The sequence below is a fragment of the Triticum aestivum genome, chromosome 4D, assembly GCF_018294505.1.
Source record: "Triticum aestivum cultivar Chinese Spring chromosome 4D, IWGSC CS RefSeq v2.1, whole genome shotgun sequence".
Taxonomy (NCBI): domain Eukaryota; kingdom Viridiplantae; phylum Streptophyta; class Magnoliopsida; order Poales; family Poaceae; genus Triticum; species Triticum aestivum.
The window spans coordinates 357,681,797-357,689,878 of NC_057805.1; positions in this window are offsets into that span (position 1 = coordinate 357,681,797).

Consider the following 8,082-nt stretch of genomic DNA (forward strand, 5'->3'; position numbering starts at 1 on the left):
GGACAATCTCTTTCAAAGTATCAGGATCTCATCCGGAAACTCGTCTGTTACAAAGGGATTTCATTTTTTAAAACTTATTTGAACTACTGACTTTTTATGTGTTCAAAATGCACCATTCAAAGCCACATCATCATTTTTCAATCCTTTCTGACTTCATTTGTTATTTTTCATGCATTTACTAATTATTTTGAGCTATAAGACCCTAAAATTGAAAAGCATTTCAAATGAACTCTGAAGAGGTTGAAAGTTGGCATGATATCATCATTTCATCCACATAGCATGTGCAAGAAAGTTGAGAGGGTTACGGCAAAAACTGGATGCACTTCGTGTACAAAACGGACAATCTCTTTCAAAGTATCAGGATTTCATACGGAAACTCGTCTGTTACAAAGGATTTCATTTTTTAAAACTTATTTGAACTCCTGACTTTTTATGTGTTCAAAATGCACCATTCAAAGGATAAACTGATGTTGAATGGTGCATATTCAAGACACAAAAAGTCTGTAAAGATCGCCAACCCCAACATAAAAAAATGAGCATAGATGCGCTTATAGAGAAAGTTCAACCTAAATTCATAATAAATTTCTATGAATTTCATAGAAACTCATTGTGAATTTAGGCCAAATTCCCTGTATAAGGGAATCTATTTTCATTTTGAGAGGAGCTCAACAAGGCAGAGAGGGACGTGTTTTTTTTCTCTTTTGCTTTATTTGTTTTGTTTTGTTTCTACTTACAACTAAAAACTTATTTATTTTATTTCTAATTACTTATGTATTTTACTTTAATTATTTTATTTATATTTATTTTACTGCTGCTATTTTTATTTATTTTATTGCTGCTATTTTTACTTAATTTATTAAGGTTTATTTATTGTAGTTACTATAGTTTATTTTATTTTATTTTATTAAGGTTTATTTATTTTATAAATATAAAAAAATGAACATAGATGCGCTTATAGAGAAAATTAAACCTAAATTCACAGTAAATTTCAATTTACTGTGAATTCAGGTGAAATTCCCTGTATAAGGGCATCTATTTTCACTTTAAAAGAAGCTCAACAAGGCATAGAGGGACGGGCTTATAAACAGGTGTGAGCGCCCTTCGGTTGGCGAGGTGGGACTAAACACTGGCCGCAACTAGGACCAACCCTTTAGTCCCGGTTTGTGATATGAACCGGGACTAAAGGGTGGTGGGCCAGGAGCGTGGCCCATTGGTCCCGGTTTGTACCACCAACCGGGACCAAAGGGTCCGGACGAACCGGGACCAATGCCCCCACGAGGCCCGACAGGCCCCTGGCCGCACGAACCGGGACCAATGCTCACATTAGTCCCAGTTCGTGACTGAACCGGGGCTAATGTGAAAACTGCCCTGTGACCTAAGCCCTGTTTTCTACTAGTGATCTCCGACGACGAGTAGCTAGGTGATCGATGTAGTACGTAGGTTTTTTTAGTTTGCATGTCTTTGTATTGATTTGAGAATCTAGTATGAGATGTCCGGCTACAACTCTGGAAATTTGGAGCATGTCCGATCAATGTCCACGGACGCGTCTGCGGGCGTTTGAGGGGCCGGATTTGCCAAGTCCGGCTGTAGATACTCTAATATTTGTCTACTCTTATACAGACCTAATGGATGCATGTCACATACAACTTCCAAAAATGTATAATTGCTCCTTTACTTCTAATACAATTGAACCATCGTTTAGTTTTATGATTAGACTACGAAGTACAGTAGTTCTATCATTGGCTTGGGGGCCTGTGATGTGAAGTATACGTGCGGTCGTGCCAAAAAGATAACGTCCGCCAAAAGAGCCAACAACAAGATCCATAACGTACTGGCTAGGGCATGAAAATACGCAAAGGCTAAACGGGAATGGGTTGCCACGCTGTGTGAGGGATCTTTCCATCTTTGGCACTGTGCGTCGAATAATTTCATGCCCTAGAGTGTCGCGCTCTCCATGTTGCATGATGTCCCCATGAGGTGATGGCATTTTCTTTCTATCTTTGGCACTGTGCTTCGAATATAAGCCAGGCTCAATCAATAAATAAGGCCAATCCGGATGTACCCAGATCTGAGAAAGCGAATCACGCTGCCGGCGCAGTCCATAAATTAATTTGGCGCACCGCCCTGCTCACATGCGCTTAACTGCGATTTTGTACACATATGATGCATTGACGACAATATCTATGGATGATTGGCAAAAATAATTGCACGTGGACCGACAAGATAATACAGTACTACACTGTGATTTGGTCATATCTATAACTCATGTGTGTGGATGGACACGTTTGGTGGACCCGGGCTGTAGCGCCTTTCTAATTTTGGTGGTTATCATCAGGCATGCCGCTCGATACTCCTTTCATTTCAAAATATAGTGCGTCCTCGGTTCCCACGCTTTAATTTTGACAATCAATTTAACCAATGAGACCAACTGCAGCGGGAGCAAAATTTATACCAATGAATTCGTATTCAAAAAAACTTTTCAATTATATAAATTTTGCTCCCGCCGCAGTCGGTCTCGTTGGTAAAATTTATGGTCAAAGTTCGACCTCGAAAAACGTGGGCGCACTATATTTTGAAACGGAGGGAGTACATCGACCATTGCGGAGTTAGATACTTCCTCCATCTCAAAATAAGTGTCGCTGATTTACTATAACTTGTGTTGCCGACTAAAGTTGTACTAAATCCATAACACTTATTTTGGGATTGAAGGATATTAAAAAGATAATTTAATTAGTTTTTTGTGAATGAAAAAAGGTAATTTAATTTAGGGTACCGTAATCTTTAAGCTGGCGATTGACTTCTTTGTGGCAATTTTTGTTTTACTTTATGCAACTTAATTTTCTGCTATGTTATATTAATTTGTTGCGCGTGATTTCAGACCATTGGATACAAAGTCAATGGACAGTGTTAAGATAGAGACAATGATGTGAACATACTTTGCAAATGGAGCCTTATACTTCAACAGAATTATCCGGCAGTTCATTTTCGACCTTGGTGCCATTGCAGTGTGGTTGATTTTGATGAAATACAAGGTCTTTTTGATGCAGCGGGTTTATTGTGAAGTACTGGTCGTTTTTGCAAATGCGCCACCAACTCATTCTCCAGGCAAATTTAGTCCTTGATTATGATTATCTATCCAACAACCCAAAATCAATTGGTGCACTAGGCTCACAAGTAGCCCAGTTTCACTGGATGCATTCTCTAGCATAGGTTTCTTGTGGAGAAATCAGTCCAACATATGTCAAGTCCTAGACTTAGCATTGATGCTCACATTTTTTAAATTTATTTAAAGCTTTTTGGCGATGTTCATATATGTGCGTGTATGCGAGCATTTATGTTTGCAGTATGTTTCTCAAAAAAAAGTGTAAGTTCATTTAGGGGTAAATTTAATAATAGTCTTGCATGCGCTCAAATATGAAAAATTAAAATCAGCTTAAACTTTACGGGATTTAAAGGATTTATGCAAACAGTAAAGAGATCATTGTTACATAAATTAATTGACCATAGTATTCGATGATACAGTAGGTATCATCATGTGGGATTCACACAACAAATCGTTCATGATGAAGCTTGACCATGTCACCTCAGACCACAAAAGCTATGGCTACTTACTCACATAGCCCATAATTTCATATAAGTGTGCAATTTTGCAGGAAGCTTAGAGCTAGCAGAGTCTCCATATCCATATGGAGCACGCTCTATATGGATGTATGGAGGCTGGAGAGGCAACACACAAAGTCGGAGTCTTCATATTGCTGCCTACATAATGGTGGAACTCACTCGTCATTTAGACATCCCTTTTCCCTAAACCCTTCTATCATCCCACGTGAGGTGGGGGCTACCTAAAGTTTCCTTCGCGCCACATAAATTTTACATGCAACTACTATATAAAGTACGCTCAAAAAGACAGCCTAGCAATGTCACATATGGCGACTGGGGCCATATAAGGAGGACTCACAATAAATTATGCGAACATGAGATATATGGCAACTCAATTAAAGTGCCTTTTTAGCTGAAATCATCATAATTATGATTATTATGGTGATCAACTTGATATGGCGGCTCTGCTACAACAGCACTTAGGGAAACTCTAGAAGGGTCACCAAATTAGCCCGATCGACATAATAACCGCCAAATATGGCAGTTTTGGACGAAAAGTCCACTCCATTAGAGCCGAGTCACCATAGTTTTTAGAGCGCAATCCATATACAGCCTACAAGACTCCATATTTGGATTATTTAGGCATTGATATGGAGAGCGCGCCATCTTCCAACTGCTCGCGCTGGAGAGAAGTATCAATTCCCTCCTCATCCTCTCATATGTCCCATCACCTCACCTGTCAATGGCGTAGTAGGAGAAAGACGCCGTAGAACCGAAAAAAATGTGCAAACTAATGGAGGTTGGTCGCGCGGCAAGCCCTGCGCCCATCCACACCACGTTTCCCGCCATGTTTTCCCGTAGATATGAAAAGGTTGTCACTCTGGCCGCATATCTCACCAGCTCTAGCTCGAACACCATCTCTCACAGCCTCCACTTCTCTCTCCTTGTAGCCATGTTGTTTCTCGCGCAGCCGGACTGGGTGCTGCTCTCAAAGAAGGAGGAGCGGAACCTGGACAAGGCAGCGACGGAGGAGGGGGTCGACCTCGTCGAGGAGGAGGAGGATCGCCTTTACACACTAGAGAACACGCAGGATCCAACCCTCGATGAGTCGCTAGGTTGGAAAAAGCACACTCCATCGAGTTTGAATCATATGGCGGGTACGAGTTTATCCCACATCTATAGGAGATACCTCACCCAAGCATCTCATGCCTGCCATCACGTGCTCCCCCTCGCCTAACTGTTGACGAGGCATGGGTGAGCGCAACCAGGCCTTCATCTTAGCCGTCCGTCCCAGCGAATCTTCGAGCATACCTCCGACGGGAAGGAATTGCGGGCGGGAAAGGACCACACCATCTGGCTCAATTACGACCAGAAGCAGGCTAACTTGGCGCAAGAGAAGGAGCACATCAGATTGCGCAAAATCGACATGGAAATGGTGTCATGGACCGAGACATATCATGGCATATTGGGTCTTCCATCCTCGACGACTGCTGACAGGAATGGGACGAGGAGGAGATCGTTGGACTGTCACACCGTCGTGCGTACATGACGAGTGGACTCGTGTGCATATATCGTCGTTGTGGTTAGGAGCGAATAATGCTTCTACCAAGACGTAAAAATCATTAGTTCAGTAAATAAATCGTTAATAGACTTTTCTACCCCTAATATAACCACTTTGTAATACAATGTTATTTCAAATTTAGCATTTAAATTTCTGAAATTGAGTGCATGCTTATTGGGTTGGTAAAAAAAATATGGAGGCCACATAGTTTTTTTTTGAAACAAGGCAAAAGATTTGCCGTTTTCATTAATTAAGAAGAAGGTTTAGACATAAGCCGCAAAGCGGAAAAAAGAAAAGGTCTACTCTCGTGACATAAGTAGGCTCAAATGCTTGGCTCCAGCAAGCGCCCAGAGGCGGGCTTCCTCCTTGATTCTGCTGACGACGATCGTTGTTGGAGCGGCCATGTTGCGAAAAATTCTTGCATTTCGTTCCTTCCAAATTTCCCATGAAACTAACATCATAACCGAAGCAAGGGCCTTCCTGTGTTGGTCTCCCGCGCCCACAGCCTTGATCCAGCAAACTCTAACCGAATCCTCATTCCGCCAAGTCAGTGGTGTGTAGTGGTGAATGCCAAGCCAGGCGGTAATCTCATTCCAGACTCTACCTGAGAATCGACACTGAAAAAACAGGTGGGCTGCAGACTCTTGCACTTGTTTGTAGAGGGGGCAAAGGCCATAGTTATGCCATCCCTTTCGCGTCAGTCGATCTGCTGTCCAAACACGGTTTTGAAGGACTAACCAGGCAAAGAATTTGCACTTCAAAGGGGCCCACATCTTTCAAATCGTGGCATTGTTGGTGGAGGCCGCATAGTGACTATGTTTGCGCATAGCCGCCATGACCACCATATCCACACTCCATAATCCATATGGCGAATCTGTTACAGTTACTCTTAGATGTAATTATTTATAAAGTGTCCAACGCTACACGCGTCTATCAAGCACAAATGTTCTCACAGACATCAATAACTGCATGTAGGCTGTAGCTGCGAATTTGTATAAATTAATGTGTGGTACAAGCTAACTGTACTATGAGGGATCAAACGAATGTTTTTTATAGCGGTCTGTTAAAAATCAAGGTAATAATAGCGTGCTTACGTAAGCAACCAACAAAAAATTGCCATTTCTGAAAGAAAATTAATAAAGGAAACTCATTTAGATGAGATATAATTTGGTCTCATTCACCTTAAAAACAAAAACAGGTACAACCCACGTCAGCACACACGCATCTTATAGCATCACATCCAATGGCTATAAAAGATGAATGAGACCAAACTATATCTCATCTAGATGAGTTTTAGCAAAACTGATTAATAAAGGAACAAACGAGAAGAATAGAGTGGGATGAATCAGGGTAATACTGTTAGCTCATACGACCTAATGGATATCACACACAAATTGCAAGAATGTATAAATGTTTATTACTTCTAATATAACAGAACCGTCATCTAATTTTATGATTAGACTACTAAACAGTCCTATCATTGGGAGGCATGTGCTGCGCAGTATTACGTGCGGTCCTGCAAGAAGATACCGTTTGCCCCAAGATCCAATGGCATGGTCCACGGTCTACTGGGTAGGGCATGAAAATTTACAAAGGCTAAACGAGAATGGAGCACAACGTAGGGTGCTTGATCTTGTCCCCATGGAGTGATAGTAGCATATTTCTCTATATGGCACTGCATTTGTAGATTTGTCCACATCGAATATTATAGTCCACGTTCAGTCAATGATAAGGCCAATCCCGGCATACCCAGTTCTGACCACGCGAACCACGCTGCCTACGTGTTCTTGGCATACCCAGATCTGACCACGCGAAGCACGCTGCCTACGTGTTCCATTAAGTAATTTGCTACACGAGGTGTTTTGCCTCCCGGGAGCATTTGCTCCCAGCTGAACAGTAACTTAAAAAAGTGTTACATGTTTTTAAAAAATTGAATTTTTTTGTGGATGTCCGTGTTAGTGTCGCAAGCATGCCTGACAATTTACATGCAGAATGGAGCTGTAGTGTTTCATCGGTAAAAAAACAAATTTTAGATGACATTTTGGGGTAACATTTGGTGTTTAAATTTGTTTTTGTTTTTGTGCAAGCCAACATGTTTAACCTTTTTGCCTAAAACTTTGCAGGTAGCACTTGGATGTGACTATGTATACTAAAAAATGGTTGGGCTCTTTTTGACATTTCATAAAAATTATTTTCCCGCACAGGAGCACATGCTTCCGGGAGCCAAATTGGATTTCTCGCTACACCATCAGCTACTGTGCCTGCATAGCCAAACAGTACGATCGTTTTTCTGAATCAACGGACAACTTTGATAAATCCTGACATAAAACATGGCGCCATGGAACTCGGGATAGCCACATTTGAAAATCATTTCTGAGGCAGGCGCTGCCCCAGAATAGGCTCATAAACTCAGTGGGCTACATAAGCACACCTGGCTCTGGAAATGGTCGTTTGCAGAGGTAATCGTGTATGTTGCCCATCCGAAATCGCTTATGTAGTATAGTCGTTTTGTCATCTGCCTTTAGAAACAGGTTTTTTTTTCGAAGGAAATTTTGCTGCCTATCTATCTACTCCTATTATGTTTCTCTGAAACCCGCTAATTCTATATACATATTTCACTCATGATTATGCGCGGATATATAAAATAGGTTGCATCTTAGTACACGAATCACCTCGTCTTGTACTGGTGTACAAGCCGCTTTCTAACCCAGATGACCAGAGGTTTGAGTCCTATGGAACACAGGATTTTTAATATATTTTTCCTCTGATTCTACGTGAATATATACACATTGGGGTGCATGTAAGTGCATGTCCGGTTCCACTCCAGTCCCTCGACTCCGCTCCCGGAGTGGAGCAGGCTGTAGCTCGTTTCACAGAGCGGCTCAAGGCCGGCTCCGCGGAGTGGAGCGGGGCGGAGTGAT